This window comes from Colias eurytheme, chromosome 16 (assembly GCF_061535395.1).
Source record: "Colias eurytheme isolate Ceu_HAF_F1 chromosome 16, ilColEury1 Martin Lab GWU primary, whole genome shotgun sequence".
Taxonomy (NCBI): Eukaryota; Metazoa; Arthropoda; class Insecta; order Lepidoptera; family Pieridae; genus Colias; species Colias eurytheme.
This window is the reverse complement of record NC_142995.1, coordinates 6,666,284-6,684,502: the sequence shown is the minus strand read 5'-3', so window position 1 is coordinate 6,684,502 and position 18,219 is coordinate 6,666,284. Positions and strand designations below refer to the sequence as shown.

The following is an 18,219-nucleotide window of genomic DNA, read 5'->3' as shown; positions in this document are numbered from 1 at the left end:
GATGCTACCTACTTAAAAACTACGTAACGCAGGTATATAATATACACCTGCATCAAAAAACTACATTATATTATATAAATCCTCCATGCATAGTAAGCATAGTGTCAACCAATATTTCGTGTCGTAAAAGTGTCAACCACTACACGATTGTCAAAATAAATGTTGCACAATGTTTAAAAATACATATCAAAGTGGCTTACTATCAATATTTTACAGTTGCGGTTCAAACCCGTTAGCAATATGGGATATGGAAGTTCAAAATGGCCACATAAAGCGATTAACCGACGCGGAAGTTAACTCCATAGTTCTAGAAATTGTGAGTACAAATGTTGCAACCACATTCATTACCTGTCCGAAGCGAAATCAAGTGTTGGGTATTAAATTACCCTTTCTCGTCATGATCGTGAAAAATTTGAAGCGATACTTTTCATTCGAAATCACCATTCTCGATGACAAGAATTTGAGGAGACGCTTTAGAATTTCAAACTTTCAATCAACGACGAAAATCAAACCTTTCTGTACGAGCATGCCGATCGGTTTGTCGGGAGGATGGAATCAGATTCAGTTCAATTTGGCTGATTTCACAAGGCGCGCATATGGGACACAGTTTATTGAAACCCTACGCGTGCAAATTCATGCAAACGCTCGTTTGAGGAGGATTTATTTTAGCGAGAGATTGTTCTCGGAGGAAGAATTGCCACAGGATTATAAATTATATCTGCCTTTGGAGCGTAAGCAAAAGAAGGGGAAGGTTGAGAAGAAGGAGGAGGCGCCTCACGTGAAAGCTGCGCCTATCCCACCACCACCACCACCGGTGGAAGAAATACAGCCGCCGGTATCTGTGGCTGAGACTCCGAAAGAAGAACCTCCTAGCCCCACGCCAATGACACCTGTATCTGAACCGGAGGAAATGGGAAAAGAACAGCCGACTGAGACTCCTCCTCCACCTGAAACACCAACGGAGGCAGCAAGTGAGGGAGCTCCCACGGAGGGTGATATAGAAGCAATTAAGGAAGAGCCTGAGGAAGCCCCAGCAGAGCCTCCGGCCGAAGAAGCCCCGGCCGAACCGCCTGCAGATCAATAAAGTAGTTTTATATTGTATGTTTACTTTCTTACTCCATTTGTTTGTTAACGAGTTTGTATCGATAGTTAAATATATTTACCTTTCCCTTATACCGATTTTATTTCATTTCCCACACAAAATATGATCACAGTGTTAGTTCAATAACATAAATAACGCTAATAAGCACATTGAGTGATTCTAAAAGACCATTGCAATAATTGAATAGAGTTCTCAGTTATTCACTCATGGCGCGTGATATAACAGTCTTAGTAATAAAATTACTACGCCGTCGGTTATTGCTGTTCCTATAATAGTTTACGCTTTAGTCCACGACGCGAAATTCCGCCCATTATTCACGAATTCTGCCTTTCAAACGAACGGTTCGTATGAATACAAAGATTTATTGCCGAGGACTTATAGTTTATTTCCGCTGACAGTATTGCGGAAATCAAGGGGAGTGATCAGTTATTTAGGAATTGGAGAACATAAGCAATAACAATTAATTGGCTGTAAGTTCACCATTAATTTATTTATTTATTGTTTTATAATGCCTTATTCACGGGCACTTGTAAACCTGAGAGTAGTAATAAGCTAATTTTCATTCAATTTATTTTAATACTAATATTTAGTTTCATGAATAATTTGATTTATTAGGTCTTTCTTATGATACTTATTCATACCAGGCCCTCCAATCGTTTTCTGGAAATCTTACCTGAAACGAAATAAAAAGTTAACAACCCACTCATAAATTTATAAACAATTGTTTATCAGATACGATAATAAAAACCTCACTAATATTATAGCGTAATAAAAACACCATTTTGCATTGAATTCGGGAATATTGCTCTCCGAATTGAATAAAAATATTGATGCCAAGAGAATTGGTACCGAAAATCTCGACCCCAGAATCCTCTTTTATTACGCTGAATAAGTAAGGGATTTCTTTAAATATGTAAACAAATATCTAAAACTCAATGCCTTTTACCTTCGTAGCATTTACTTATAATGAATGTTTTAAGAAACCACACAACTATGATGAAAGGCAGGGGGTAAAGCTACCTTTAATATCATAAATTGGGTTCTGTTTGTTCAAAGGAATTCTGTATGAAGTTTTTTTCAAAGAATAGCGTAATCTTATAGTCATATTATCTGAAAGTCTCAAAGTAAACACATGATATTTACCCACTGGTAGTAGCACTATATATAATGATAATTTGCTATAAGATATACAACACTAATATTATTTGCAATCGCAATGTATTCTAGATACTATGCTATATATGCACTTTGCTAAAACATCTAGCCACACAAATTTAATTAATAATAATATCATGTTTTGCAATATTGTTAATGTACACAGAACAATGTACCTATATCACAAAATTTGTTGGTAATTTCACCCTGCATGGACTCACATGATAAACTTTATGATATCTAAACCATTTAAACCCAAATTAGGTCAGAGAATTTTGCATAAAAGCCTATTCAAATATTACATACATTCGCTTCACAGTAGTAGGAATCATAACTTCCAAATGTTCCTTCTGTCCGTTGCCTTGGTTCGGCAAAAAGACGCGGGTTCGAATCCCGTCTAGTGATAAAAATTTTCTCTAAAAAAAAAACGTTTATAAAGCATTTGAATGCTATAAAATTAAACATTAAATTCACTTTCAGTCTCTTATGATCGGTCTTATCCTTTTCATAAAGAAAGCCAGACAAAATATTAGTAATGGTTATTATCCAAACCGCATATAGCATATTCCCTCAGCATTGCCAGTAATAAGTTAGTGCAGTGTTCTATAAATAAGCAGCTATGTATTTCAGAGCGGGGATTAAGTAACAAGCGGTTAGAAGACGATTTATGTATTGGAAACGTTATCCAATTCGTTAAAGACTATAATAGTTTATAGTGAATGAGATAGATGCTGTGAACATCTTTGTTAGATGGAATATGTTGAATGAATATACAGATGTTGTAGACCAGTGATTCCGTCCTATATGTATATATTATATGGTTACAAAACTATAGCGTATATGAAGTTCTATTCAAGTACACTAATGCAGTACAGAATAGAAGAAGTACTTATACTATTTTGGTATTTTTTGTGTTTGCTTGATATTGATAATTTTACAGATAAAATATCTTCAATTGAATTAGGTATAATTTTTTAAGTAAGTTCGAAACATAATAGAAATCATTCTCTATATTAATGATGGTAAAAAAGCAAGTAATATTCAAAAGATTCAGTTTAAACTTAAACCACTACAGAGATGTACCGCGTTTCTCGGTGTTGCCTTCCTGTAATATTAAATCTTTAATTTACAGCTCCTTTGATATTAAACTTCAAAATTGACCTCATTCAACCGAAAGAGTAACCAAGACTATGCTATGAAAAGCTCATTGTTTTGTAAAAAATACATTTGATATTATTATAGAACCTTTTAAGTTATGACTAAAGTTTAAATTAGTTTGTGATGTCCTTTTATTAAATATTTATGATAAGGGCGGTAATATATTATTATCAATGATCATTGAGATTCTTCAGTGAAACTTTAATGGACGATAGTCGAAGTATAAGAGAAATGGTGAATACCGAAAATTAAGAACATATTACACAACATATAACAATTGGAATATATCAACAAATAGTATAAATATTAGATATTCAGTAGTAAAAGATTGATGCGATATTGAACATTATTTAAATTCAATATGATTACAAAAAGAAAGGAGTTTTTTGCAGGTAATATTATAGTGAAAAACGACTCTTACTTCTTCAAAAGTTCCATTACACGTTATATAATATTGTACTTCTTTAGAATCTCAAAAACACATGACTTTAAAGTTATTAACACAAACATTACGATGTTAATTTATTTATACACTACGCTAGAACGTATCCTGCTCTACACTCGTAAATCGAAGTCTATGGAAGCGAAGGAAGCCATTTTAAGTACATATTCATAAATGAAATAACACGAATAATATCACATGCAACCAAAATGTGCAATTACGCAATTGCTAATTTCAAATTAATCGTTATATGTCACTGCTCTGGAAATCAAATTTGTGTGATTAATTATCGCAATATTATAGCAGAAGCTATTTCTAATTTATCACAACAGAAAAGCGAATTCAGGCCCATATCGGGTTTTGCACGGCTAATTTTTAAAGTTGTAAAATTTACGACAAAGGCAGTATAATCTATCTGAAGCAGGTCCACGCTGGACGTGCCTCGCGTCCGAAATATTGTACGGATAACAAAAACAATTTTGTTTAATATTATTTATTATATTGATTATAAAATGCCGCCAAGAGACTTTAGTAATGTAGCACTATATGTAGCTGATAAAGTACGTATCCATATGATTTGAGTTTATACTCGATTCATAAATCATTGATGATGAATTTTAAATAAATTGACTGTTTGTCTCTACATTTTTTGAGTACGTATTTACTTACTAGTTTTAAAATTAGTCAATATGGATAAAATAACATTATACATATATTTAAAAGTCAATATCTTTAATTGTACAAATTAAAGTTATATTAAACTCCATCTCTATATTACAATTTGTATTAACATAATGAAATACGAGCGGATAATAAAGCTCTTTAGTTTGCAGTAGTTTAGAGCACTAAATTGAAACTGCAGACCACACAAAATATTCCCAAGTTTAAAGAGATTTATAAGATTTATATGCTGACTGTACCGCAACACTTACCCAAATTAAAGGAGCCGTGGCGTGCTTGTGGATGCAGATTCAATTACGAAGCTCCAACTGTATAGTTTCTTAAAGGATGAGGAAAACTGTTTAAACAAAAGTGGGCAATGACTTTTTACGTATAGAATTAATTATTACTATCGAATCATTTATTGGGGAAAACTGATTTTCATTGATTGATTGAATCTAGATTTGAGACTTTTGTATTTAGCTCTATATTTATTGGTGTGTAAACAATGAAAGCTTTATAAGCTACGCTTATGAATATACGTAACTGTGTTTTTATACATTATTTTAATAAGATGTAGAAATGTGGTGTATTCTTAGTAGATTTATGTAAAAAAAGTCTGCTCTCGTTTTTTGTATTATCGACCACTCCGATCGTATATATAATTTTGTAATGAACATCAATCCTAAAGTTCCAGTTGTTTGGTTGGCGATTTATAAATGATGAAATACAACGTAAATTCTCATCCAAGAGGATATAAACAACACACTATCTTCACGGTACATAAAACGGGTCATTTTTACGCGCCCAGAGCTGCCGTATTTTAAGCGTTCCCAGCGACGCTGGCGTACAATGATAACCTATCGGTTATTTACTGACCACAGACAAACCTTCTATAACGCTACCTATGATTAAACTGCACAGAGTATGAACAAGCCATAGACATTGCAAAGATTTTTTTAATTGTCTCTGATGCTAGTTTTATGTTGCGTATTCTTGCCAATCTAATAAGGGTGGCAGTAAAGGATGGGTAGTAATATTCGATATTTGATGATACTCGCTGGCTTAGGCTAAAGGAGAATCGGCAATCGAAATGTAATTGATTTATAGGATTCGAGCTTTGCACTTATTTTGCGAAGTGCACTAACGCCCATATAATATGTTGTAACTATCCAAATAGAGATGTGAACCAATTCGTACCAAACTATTCCCGAATATAACGAAAAATATAATAAAATGGAAAGATGTTTTGGTGTTAAAACTAGCTATAGCCCACGGTACTAAAAGTGTGCCCTTTATTTTTCACTTGGCCTGCCTGAAGTTTTAAATGTGTTGTTCTTCATTGCTAATTACTAAATTTCAGGGAGGTTTTTAATGTCATATCTTCCTCATAATATTATGTCACTACTTGTATGAAAAAGTATTATACTGCACAACTGGATAATATCCTGCCAACAAAAAAAATGTCTTTCTTTTAACCACTAACGTAGATATGTCCGGAAAATTTAATTACGAAACAACTTACACGTCAAATTAACAACAACAAGAGCACAATTTACTAAATGGGAGTATGAGTAATAAGAAACTGCATAGTTCTGTTTTGTGTCCGCCATGACGACGCCATTTTTATATTGCAGACACGTGGGAAGAATGCCTTTCATTTGAAACTGGGCTAAGGCGTAATTTCATCTTGCTAAACTGCTAAGATTAAGTGATATTTTTTAGTGCAGCCTAATTTACTATTATTTATGTATATTTCGTAGATACTTTAAATTTAGTAGTACATATTGTAATAATATAATGTAGCGTATTATAGCATCCATACTTACCTTTCACAAATACCTTATTATGTGTAATAGTAAACTTATTTACTGTTATTTAATTTAAAACATTTTTTTTTGTTTGTAACCAACAGTTCCTAAGTCGAACATTTCAAAGTAAAATAACAGTTAATGGACGCGAGTAATGTTTCCGAATTCTATGAAAGATCCCTCATTATTCAACTGTTTTGATGTTTGATTTATGTAACTCGAGCTTAGTAACTTGAGACCTTTGAAATAGAAAACGAAAACCATAATAAACTTAAATTACATTTAAAATTGTAGTTATATTTACAAAGATAGGAACTACGTGCTACAGAAAATAGAACAAGAATGAGGGAAAATATATCGCAATCCTGTTAATTATGCCCTGCAAAAAATTACAGCGACATTTTCTTTGACAGAACATGTCACCTTAAAAATACAAGAGCGAGGCGCACGGATGAATATTCATGGACACCCCGAGATGGTATCGTTTTAAACCCCTGTTCTCATATTATACTTGTCCACTTGCCCCAAATATGGGTTAACAAACAATAAAACACACTAAAATTTGCAATTCATTTGTTTGGTCCTCTTTTCTATTAAGCTTCTCTCGGTTGGACCAGTTATTTAAAAGTTATGTGTGCTTCTGTTATAAATAAATAATTAGATTCAATTTCCTAGTATGTAATTATCGTATTAGTTAATTAGGAATATTAAGATCTATGAGAATAGTATGCATATAAAACGTGTGTTTTTTTTTTAATTTTACAAGAAGGTAACTTAATTATCTTAATACACATAACAATTTAACCACCAGTAATTAATAAAAAATCAATAAATAAAAAAATCGCGTATTGTCATATTCAAAACAAGACAGCAAATCAGGCAAGTTAATAATATTAAACAAGTGAGCAAACAACAGGCGTCTGACAGTTTAATTTCGCGACTGAATCGCTCTGTTTGAGCCACGTCGGCTCCGATCGCTCATTCGCAAGCGGGGTTAATGGCCCGTTGACGTTTCACTAAATTGCAATCATTTTTTATACAAATAGAAAAATGCACAAACGTTTATCGGTCAATTAAGGAAAGCTGGCATGTTCACAGTACTCACACTTATGCAATTTCACTTACAGTATGTTCAAAAATAAATGCGACTCTAGTTTCATTTTAGACTTGAATTGTAAAATGGTGCGTTGTAGATAAATATATGCAAATATAATTATGAAAGCTCTCATAATTTACCTGTAAAATTATAATTTAAAAGTAAATCAATTGATGAAGTTAATTATTTATTCTAATAATAATCAATTGGATAAAAGTATTAGTAATCATTCAATTATCAAATAATAATTAAATTTCAGGTCATAAAAACAATACAAATAACACGTGCGCTTACTCCCAACACACGGATGGTTGTTTTGATAATGATTTAAATAACGGGCGTTTTTTTAATAATGTGATAACTCTGATTATTAATTAGTAATTTGATTTTTGAAAAAAAAAATGCCGATTTTAGTCAAATTTATATTTTTCTAACAAGATCCTTATCATCCAAATTTCCACCTTAGTGAGAAAAATTGACATTTCTAATGAAAATGAACAAAAAATTAAATGATTTTATTAAATACTGTAAAATAGTCTATAATTCTTCCATTTACTGTATCACAAAATTCTTCATAGATTTTTAGATATTCGTACTACACCAATTACATCACCCTGTATTTATAAACAATTGCAAAATATGACACATACATAGGCCGGGAGATACTGACACAAAATTTCGGGTCATTTGTAACAGAATGGCGGTTCTACAGAGGTCTTTACGCAATGACTAAAAGAAAAATGATGGTCAGAACTCAGAACGCTGGTACCGGTGGACTAGTCGCGTGGGCGTTAGTCGAACTCGTCGGATAAATAGCGAAAGTCAAACGATTTGTAACACAAAAATTTTAGAATTCACCGATAGCCCATAAAAAAGATGTAGGCGGTAGTGTCATGCCATACTTTTCCGGTGTAACTTACAGCCCCCCATACCGACGCGATGCGTTGATTAAAAAAAAAAACAATTCAAACATTTGTACCAGGCTAACTTTTGCACAGGTAATCATCATCGTGCAGACATTTACGAAAATCGCCATGCCATACTTTTCGGACGATTCCAAATGGCCACCATACCGCCGAAAATCTGCAAAAAAAAATTTTTTTTCGCCAAACAATTTGTACCAGTATTGCATTTGGATTTTTGGAGAGTATTTGATAAAATGTGACCATTATTATATTTGCCATACTTCTAGTAGGGGGAAAAAGTGCTGCCATACTTGAAAATTAATTTATTCGTCACGTTTCAAAAATACGACTGTACAATACGTAAAATAATTTTTTACAGTATGGGATCATTATATTCTGTTTGTTTGTATACAATTCTACCTAGAAAAAAATATCGCAGATTGCAAACATGGGGTGGATGATTGTAAGACTTAAGCCAAAACGTAAAAAAAAATGAAAAGAATTGGCGATTTGTACCAGTACGGCATTTTTGGAAAGTATGAGGATGATGCAACGTGACCATTATTATATTTGCCATACTTTTAATAGAGGGAAAAATTAGTGCCATACTGCTACAAATCGTTCAAACTACGAATAAAATCTTACAATAAGAAAAAAATCTTATACACATTTGCCACCTCCCACAGGTATGGCATTATCACACTTCTATTTATAATCATTCAGGAGTTGTTGAAAAAAAAATGTAGGGTGGTACAAATCGTTTGGCGAGAAAAAAAAAATCAAAAATTTGCAGATTTTCCGCGGTATGGCGACCATTTGGAATCGTCCGAAAAGTATGGCATGGCGATTTTCGTAAATGTCTGCACGATGATGATTACCTGTGCAAAAGTTAGCCTGGTACAAATGTTTGAATTGTTTTTTTTTTAATCAACCCATCGCGTCGGTATGGGGGGCTGTAAGTCACATCGTAACTGTATGGCATGACACTACCGCCTACATCTTTTTTAAGGGCTATCGGTAAATTCTAAAATTTTTGTGTTACAAATCGTTGGACTTTCGCTATTTATCCGACGAGTGTGACTAACGCCCACGCGACTAGTCCGTCGGTACCAGCGTTCTGACCATCATTTTTCTTTTTGTCATTGCGTACTAAGACCCCTCTAGACCGCCATCCTGTTACAAATGACCCGAAATTTTGTGTCAGTATCTCCCGGCCTAACATGTGCAATGTGTAAATGTGTTGACGTGCCAGCTCTTCTTAATATACCTTTACAGATTTGGCAATGTTAATTGGTCTATATTTATTTTAATTGGTCTATGTATCAAAAATAAAAATAGGCAAAAAAATAAAATAAAAAGGAAACGATAATGACCGAAAATCTAAAACTTTATACAGTATGTCATACTTTATTAATTATACCAATAATGTGTTTTTAAAATTCAAAATATTTAATATGATTTCTGCGCTGTCAATTATTATTTCATGCAACAGCACCTGAACAAACAACTAAAATGCTATAATTTCAGCAAATCCATCGCATATTCTGGTGAGCGTAGAAAAATAACTTGGCTTTCCACCAAGCACGTTCGCTACATTCACACTAATTATTTAGTCTGTGGCTGGAATAATTGAGACAAATAATGCTTTAATGAACGATCTTTGAATTACTATTTATTTTGTGTTAGAGAGGATTTATATATTAAAGAGAATTTTTTACTTCAATACCTCGCCTGATGGACAAAATGTAAATCAAATATAACTTTATGAGAAAGATATAAATATTAATAGACAAAATAATAGACATAATGTTCAGTAAATTGTACAATTTCAGGATCTAGTTTCAATTTGAATAATTCTTTATATATTATCTTCCAGCAAAAGTGTAAACTTCTTTCGACAGTAATATGTACTCTTCCTCATAAAACTAGTATTATAAAAGACTTCTCTTCTCTTTATAATAAAGTTAGCCATAGTACGTTATGCTTTTATGCTATTATCTATAATCTCAATGACTAGATATCTTAATACTAATAAATTATAGAGTCATCGAGAATAGCACATTCAACAAATCGTGAAAGAGATTTATAAATAGATAGGTATTGATATTTATTTATAAACCATTCCATAAATAAAGGTTCGTGTAAATAATGATACTTTATAATTACATTAAAAACTTTTTGTTATGTACCTATTATGAAAAAATCCACAGAAAAAATCATACTGATTTTTATGACTTAGATTTTTAAATGATAACTACGTAATTAGTAAAAAAAATCACCCACAAACATTCCTATACCATTGCAATTGCTTAATTTTTTTACACCATCATGCTACAACATAGTAAAGCTTATAAGTTTGTTTTATTTAGCTTTTAACCACCATTTAGTTATTATTTAGCTTTTAACAACTATTTCGTGTTAATTACAATGTTTACCTTTCAAAGCTACGTTATGCGTATCCCAAATGAAATTGCGGCAACTATTGCAATTAAAGTTATTATAAGGGTCACTGCGTTAACATTAGTGCAGAGTATTTACCGTAAAAACACGTATAAATCACTTGGTCACGGACCCTGACTAATTACGGTTTAATTTACAAGAGGGCGCCACTAGATCTCCACTCCTTTAATCAGTACGTGAGTTAAGCGTGACTGAAAATAGTGCATTTGGTTAACACAAAACATGCCCCTTTTTAACTACTATTTAAAAAAAATAACAGACTTTTTAATATTGTATTTTTTTGAAATAATTATCTTTTTAAATATTAATACTGGTCACAATGAAATCTAATTAACACCTTGTATTTTTATTGGACTAAATAAACAGCCAGAATTTCTTTGAAAAAATATCAGATATCAGGAGCTTTCAAAGAATACGAATCATCTGTTACTGTGAACATTGAATATTAATTAAAAGATCAAAAATAAAGACGAGCCGTTAATCTCGGTAAATCAAGTTCACTTGACGATAATTGAAAAAGTTAACTCTTTATACCTACATCGCGATTAGAAAGGGCAAAATATTAAACCAATTAAAAGTTAGCAACATTAACTGAATCAACGCACAACAAATTTCCTCAGAACTTTCTCCCTTACTCGAATTTCACTTCATACTAACGTTTTTGTATTAAACTGCGATTTATTAATTATATTAATGTCTTAAAGTAAATGTTTAAAGCTGAAACTATACTTGTTTGACTCACCGAATTATTCAAAGGGAGAGATTATTCGCGTTTGATATTATTTGATTAATTAGTTTCTTTAGTTTCTTTAGTTACACTATACAAGTATCTAAAATATTTCCAAGACATTTCATGACCAATAACTGAAATCTAATATTTATTTTTAACTAGCGGTCCGCCCCGGCTTCGCCCGTGGTACATATTTACGTTTTCTCTACATAAGAACCATCCTTGTACTTCAAGGAATATAATAAAAAAAGAATTATCGAAATCGGTTCAGCCGTTCTCAAGTTATGCGCTTACCAACACATTTTGCGATTCATTTTTATATATAAGAAGAAGAAGATTACATAATAAACATATTGCATCATGAATTTAAAGAAAAATAACATAAAGTAGTAGGGTATGATATTTAGTTTTTATTCCAATTCTTTAAAAAAATTCTCATGAAATAGTAGAGCCTATTTGAGCATCGTTAATTATTATGATTTAATTTTTGCATCATTCATCATTCATAAATATAAAAAAAAGCCGATTGTATAAATTATTCAAAAAGCTCAAAAAGTTCATCATTATATAATTTGCTCCATTGCCCTCCATAAACGTAAAAACACAATCTATTTTTAGACAATTTAACACAGAAGTAATGTGGGTGTAATCCGATTTAAAACGCCATAACCCTTTTATAAATTTTTAAAATTTTCTGTTCGTAAACAGATCGGAGGCAAGTATAGCTTAGATTACACGTATTATTGTTGCTAGTGTAGGCCGAAACAGGATAAAAAATTCATATCAGTCCTGATCGTTCCTCTTTAAATTTGAATCTTATTACGTAGGAGAGTAAGTTGCGAGTCGCTCAGTAGTTGCATCCGACTCATTTCCCGTCGACATTGAATATTCTACCGTGTTTGAAGGAAAAACAAAGTGTTAAATTGCGTGGGGAGTTGCCTTTGAGCTGGAAGCTATGTTGAGGAACTTTCAACCTTGGTGGTCTAGGTTTATGATTGTTTTTGGCTTGATATTTGTCATTGAGTAGGAAAATTCTACTATGGAAGACATGGATAGAATGTAGGTCAAGTGACAGGCTAGGAACTGTTTCCATACCACGTTCCAGATGTTGGGCATTCGAAACAAACATTATTACACTAGCTGTATAAGTGCTTGGCCTTTATGCACAAACATTTTGTAAAGTGCATTGCAACTTGCATCATAACATTATGTAAAGTACTTTTCGAATAACTCAATTACAAGTAAAGTCTATTGTATTGTTATTTTGGAAAAAGTTAAAACTACGTTTGCGCATTTGTAAGATATATCAATTTATTATCTATATATATTATCTAAATAATTACTTCCTCTTATTTTTTTAAATATTTTGTTTTCATTTATTGTGTAGATTATCATTAAAAAAAACCGTCCGACCATTCAGACAAGATTAATGACTTTTCTTCCCAGTCCTTTTGTTTTCAGGCGCTGGCTTATGAAATTATACATCACTAGAACAGTATATAACTATATATTCATTTATAATATTTGAAGTACGTAAATACTAGATATACAATATACATACATCTTCATACGTGTGTCGCGATATGAAAGCCTCCGAGTACTTAATGCTTGAGTCCTCTGGATTGAAAGAGGGATTACCGTGCGAGAGAGGAATGATAATTCTATATTATTTAGAAATTCACGCAAAGGCACACGAGCGACTTATACGAGCTTATTTATGATTCGTTAAATATGTTTCAAGTACTTAACAATGTACGTCTAACGAGATAATACTATAATTTTATTTAGCTATTCTACTATGTTTGCTTTGCCATTTACTTACTTTCTAGTTTATATGTACTTAATGGAAGCCTATAAATAAACAAATGCATAAAAGAAGCAAATAATCATTTCGGGGTAAAAATTAAATTGGTTTATATGAGTAGACTTGTAAATAACCATCAATCATCTCGTATCGCCAAATTGTTCGATATTCTTCAAAGTGCATAAGATTCATAACTCACGATTTATGACATTCGCAAGTAAATATTAATTTATCACTGCCCAATGTCTGAATTATAGGCTCGCTGTCAAAAGAATGAAATTGTATTTAAATTCGAGAAAATTAATTAATAAATTATGCATGCGTATTCATACGGTAGCGGCGTAGCGCAAACGTAGAACGCTACGGATTGCCTTTTTCCCGCGTAGCAGTCTACGGGAGATTTTTTATGTAGCCATAAAAAATTTATGGCGGTCCCCGTAAGCGGCAAATTGAATATAAAATCAACGCGATGAACTTTTAGGCTATATTTAATGAAGTGAACGGAAAACGTGTCTGAACGCCGATCGGATTCTATAGGGGTCTTAAGTGTGTTATATTTTTAAAGTGTCCACCGATTTGGTGCGTTTTATTGCGATGTCATTTCATTAATTTCGAATATTAAAATGTTCGCTTAAGTTAAGTGGAAGGGGAAATGCAAGATCTTCAAGGGGGATAAAGGATCTTTCTTTGGAAAAAAGGCTATAAAAATAATTAATGTTATGATTTATGTTCCTTACTAATTTTCGGGAAGCCGTGCAATACAATGACGAAATACTTGTAGTATTTACTTTTAACCAAATAATTTAATAGTTACATGCAGAAGTTAATTAAGAATACAATTCCCAAATATTTAACTTCCTGAATGCTGCACAAACCAGACTCGAAAAACAAAACCCTCCCCTTTCTGTTAAGGAAAGATGAGCAAGAACTAAAAGTTAAATGAATCTTAATATCAGTGAAAGGAATATTTCAAGATGTTAGAGTTTTCGTAGTTAATGTAGCGGTGTGAGATAAACGGTCTGATTATAGCGGTGAGATTGGGAGATACAGGGTAATTTATGGCATTTTAACCATCTACCAAAACTTTCTTTGCCATAAATAAGTATTGCCAGTGATCATAGCGAGAAAAGACGAGGATATTTGATATTTATGGTTGTTTTATTCTTTCATATTTTGGTATTAACTGTTAAAATTTATAATTTTACACTGGGTTGAAGTACAATTTATTATTTATATTATTTCGCTCAATTCGTATTTACGCCTGTGAACTTTAAGCTTTCATAAAAATATATGTTCGTTAAAAGATCCCTTTTATTCGTATCTTGAATATTATTTCATTCATTTATAATTTCTCTTTAGCGAATTCGTAGTAAATACGACATTTGAGAGCGTGCATATTATAATTAAATTTAGTGTTCAGTATTATTCTGTGCATTCTATTAGAAGCGATGGGATTGAGTTCATTTCATAGAACTTAACAGTGATTTTGCTAAAATAAAGGTACCTACCGTTAGAAATTAGAGCGACATTTAATCAAAAAAGATAATTTTAAGGGAAAATAATAAATAAAATAAACCTTTCTGAACATTTTTTACTTGCATTTTTGAATAAAATAAAATATATTATTTAAAAAAAGAAATGATATACCAGTGTTTTCGTGATGTTAATTAAATAGAAAAGTCATTGCAGCGTCCGTCTGTCTAATTATATTTAAATTGGAGATGAGAACACGTGAAATGTAGCCTGTGTTATTTTAATTACGGATTGAGGCCAAGGGTGGGTCCAAATATAAACTCACTGATTTGGGTGTAAATGACGTCATATAATCGAGTGATTGTTTTATTTTTGTATTTTTATATTATTGATTAATTTTAACAATAACCTTATATTTTAAAAGTAGTTTCAATGTGTATCTTATAATAATATAAATTGATGTACAAACACAAAATAATGCAATTGCGATATTTATATTTCTTCGCCAAGAAATAACTAGATCGCTTAATTCATTGATAATTACAGATATTTTTTGACTATTTTTAATTCCGTTATCTTCTTTATTTTTCTTTCCTTCTGTGTTAAGTATGCTAAGAGGGTTAAAATACTCAATAAACATTACTCAATTTTAATTACATAAGAAAATATACAAAAAAAATATTCTAAGCACAGTCAGACGATCCCAACGTCTATCTATATCTGTAAAACTTCATCCACATTCCACATAGAACATAGATGGTAAAATCAATACATGTACACATAAGCTGCATCACAGCTGTACGCTATAAAAAGAGCCGCCAAATTGCCTCTGAATATAAATCACCCTTCGACACTCCGATTGAGGAATGATGTATACTGAAAATGTATGCGCAAATTTTCAATGTCCGCGGTTTCGAGCCAAATTTTTGCGGCCATATTGTACAATAGCAGCAATATTTTGTACATATTAAATGTTTAATTAACAAATTTTTGCGGCTTTATCATTTGGACCTGTATTTTGCGGCGGGTTTTAATGTTGTTTTATCGATTTTTGTTCCTGTTTGTGTAATATTTTCGTTATTACAAAATATTGTGATTATTGAGTAAAGTAACGATACTCAATGATTCAATCTATAATAAGATGTTTTAAATATATAGCAAATAAGTTGAACAATTCAAAAGGCTTTTCTTAAACAACGTTTATTTATTTACCTATATCGCTTGGATTTGTCAGGTTCACTGTAATGCGATCTATGATCGAGATTGCGGAAATTGTAAAACGAAAAAAAATTGTAATACAAAAATTGGAGTTTTAATAGACGGCCCCGAACTTAGTTTTATCTTTGTAATCCGACCACAAGGCAAGTTTCACAGGCAAACGAGTTAACTTAAACGATTTCCTTGCGCTGCCTTCGAGGAAAAAAGTCGCAAGTAATAGCATTTGTGAGAGAACTTCCTGGCAATACTTTATACAGATCACAGTTAACGTTATTTCGCAAATAATTGTGTTTTCAGTCTGCCATCGGAGATTGTGCGGTTTATAACGCGCATTATGTTTAACGAGTCCCTAACAATTTTATTGCTTTATGATATTAATGTGAATGTTTATGATGTTTATTTTGCAATTTGCGATTCGAGTAATTGATAGCATTGATGAATTGACGCGTATATTTAGAAGTTGTTTACGCGCTTCGGGGACGTCTCATAAGAGACACATCATTTCTATACAATCATTTCTCATTATAAAATGAAATGATTGTATTTGGAAATTAAAATAGTTACATTTGAGAACAAATGTAAATAATAAACTATATTCAAGATGTGAATTCTAGCTCTAGGACTAGGTATATGTAAATACTAAATATTAACACTACTCATTATAATAATTATTAGCGAGATATAAAAGCTGGAAAATACAAACAACCGTAAAAATATTATTTAAATTAATTATGAAAATAGTACTGGAACTAACAATTCGTTCAAAATCTGAACAAAGGCTTTTGTACTGAAAAACAAAGGCTGCAATGTGTACTGTAAATACAGTATGTGAATGTAATGGACATATAATTACTTCAAAAATAATTCCCTCTTAAAAGAAATAATTGTAACACGAAATTGTCTTGTTATTTGAAGAGTATTATTAAACGCCACTCAAATATTAGAGATTTGAAACAGTCAAGTGTCTGCTCTAATTGCTTGCTTTTGTTAATAAGTGTCTGAGACGAAATGTGAGTGATTTTGCTATCCCTGCTAGCCTCTGTGTTAGGGTTGTATCTTCGAAGATTTTATACTTAAATATTGATTATTTTTACGTAGTTATTAGTTTTATTAAATGTGCTACGTATATATTACATGTGCATTATAACAAATATAATTAAATTGTCTTCATTTTACCAATGTTCAAACATTGGTTTTTGGTTCAACCAATATTGATTATAAACCTATAATTATTACGGAAAGAAAATTTATTATTTAATGCCTCATAAAAAACTTTTCACACCTATTTTTGTACTTCAATAAAAAAAAAATTTCCACAAAATGGTAGGGAATCCTAGAAAACAATGCCATTATATTTGAAATTGAATTCAGTAGGTATTCACATTACACAATTTCAGCTTGTTATCATACTAAATACAAACACAAATACAATATTCCTGGAATCCAAATATATGACACGTTGCAACCCTATACCAGTGTCAGCGTGTTTGTCTTTATGTCGAGAGCTTCGCAAATTGTTTAAGTAGTCGTTATGCAGATCTATTATGCAGGTTTATAACACGTACGCTAAGTATCAAATAGCTTATACTTCAACTATCGTTATTTGAACTAATGGCCGAGGTAGTTGAATAATGGGTTTTCGAAATGACGGTCATTGCAATGTATTTGTTTTGTTTCTAAATTTCGTACATCACATAATTAATGTGAATGGTGCGGTATACATCAAGAATAAAAAGAGTAGGTAGTTAAGAAGTAAAACAGAGAGCAGCATTCGACTATAATAATGTAAGTTAAAGGATCAAAATTATTTCGTCCCGTTACTCCAATACGTATCATAAATCTTCGCTCTTTTCTCTTCTAACTTCTGTCGTCATCTTCGTCGTCGTCTCAAAATGTCGACTGACTCATTACAATAGCTTTTATTCGCAGCATTGCATACCTGAAACAAATAAAAATATATTGTTAAAATAGATTTGCAACGATTTATAACTCTATCCCTATCTTTCAATTAATTCACTTCAAATAAATCAAGATTTACATTCTGTCAACGATACAAACATGATAAATAAACAATAAGTCCAAACAAAGCTCGTATGAGATTAGATATATAATATCTGTATTTACATTTGAAGTTTAAAATGGAAGTTGCTAAAAGCATCTTGAAGGGCTCACAAGATACTCTTGGAAGCCTGTCAAATGTGGGAG

General features: G+C 31.8%; 1 protein-coding gene and 1 pseudogene across 1 annotated transcript in view; one reads left to right on the top strand and one right to left on the bottom strand.

Moving 5' to 3' along the window:
• Sema1a (semaphorin 1a) overlaps positions 1 to 18,219 on the bottom strand; it is a 239,342-nt gene that overhangs the window by 101,013 nt on the left and 120,110 nt on the right. The window lies entirely within an intron of this gene.
• On the top strand, positions 170 to 1,084 carry LOC149901873 (uncharacterized; annotated as a pseudogene).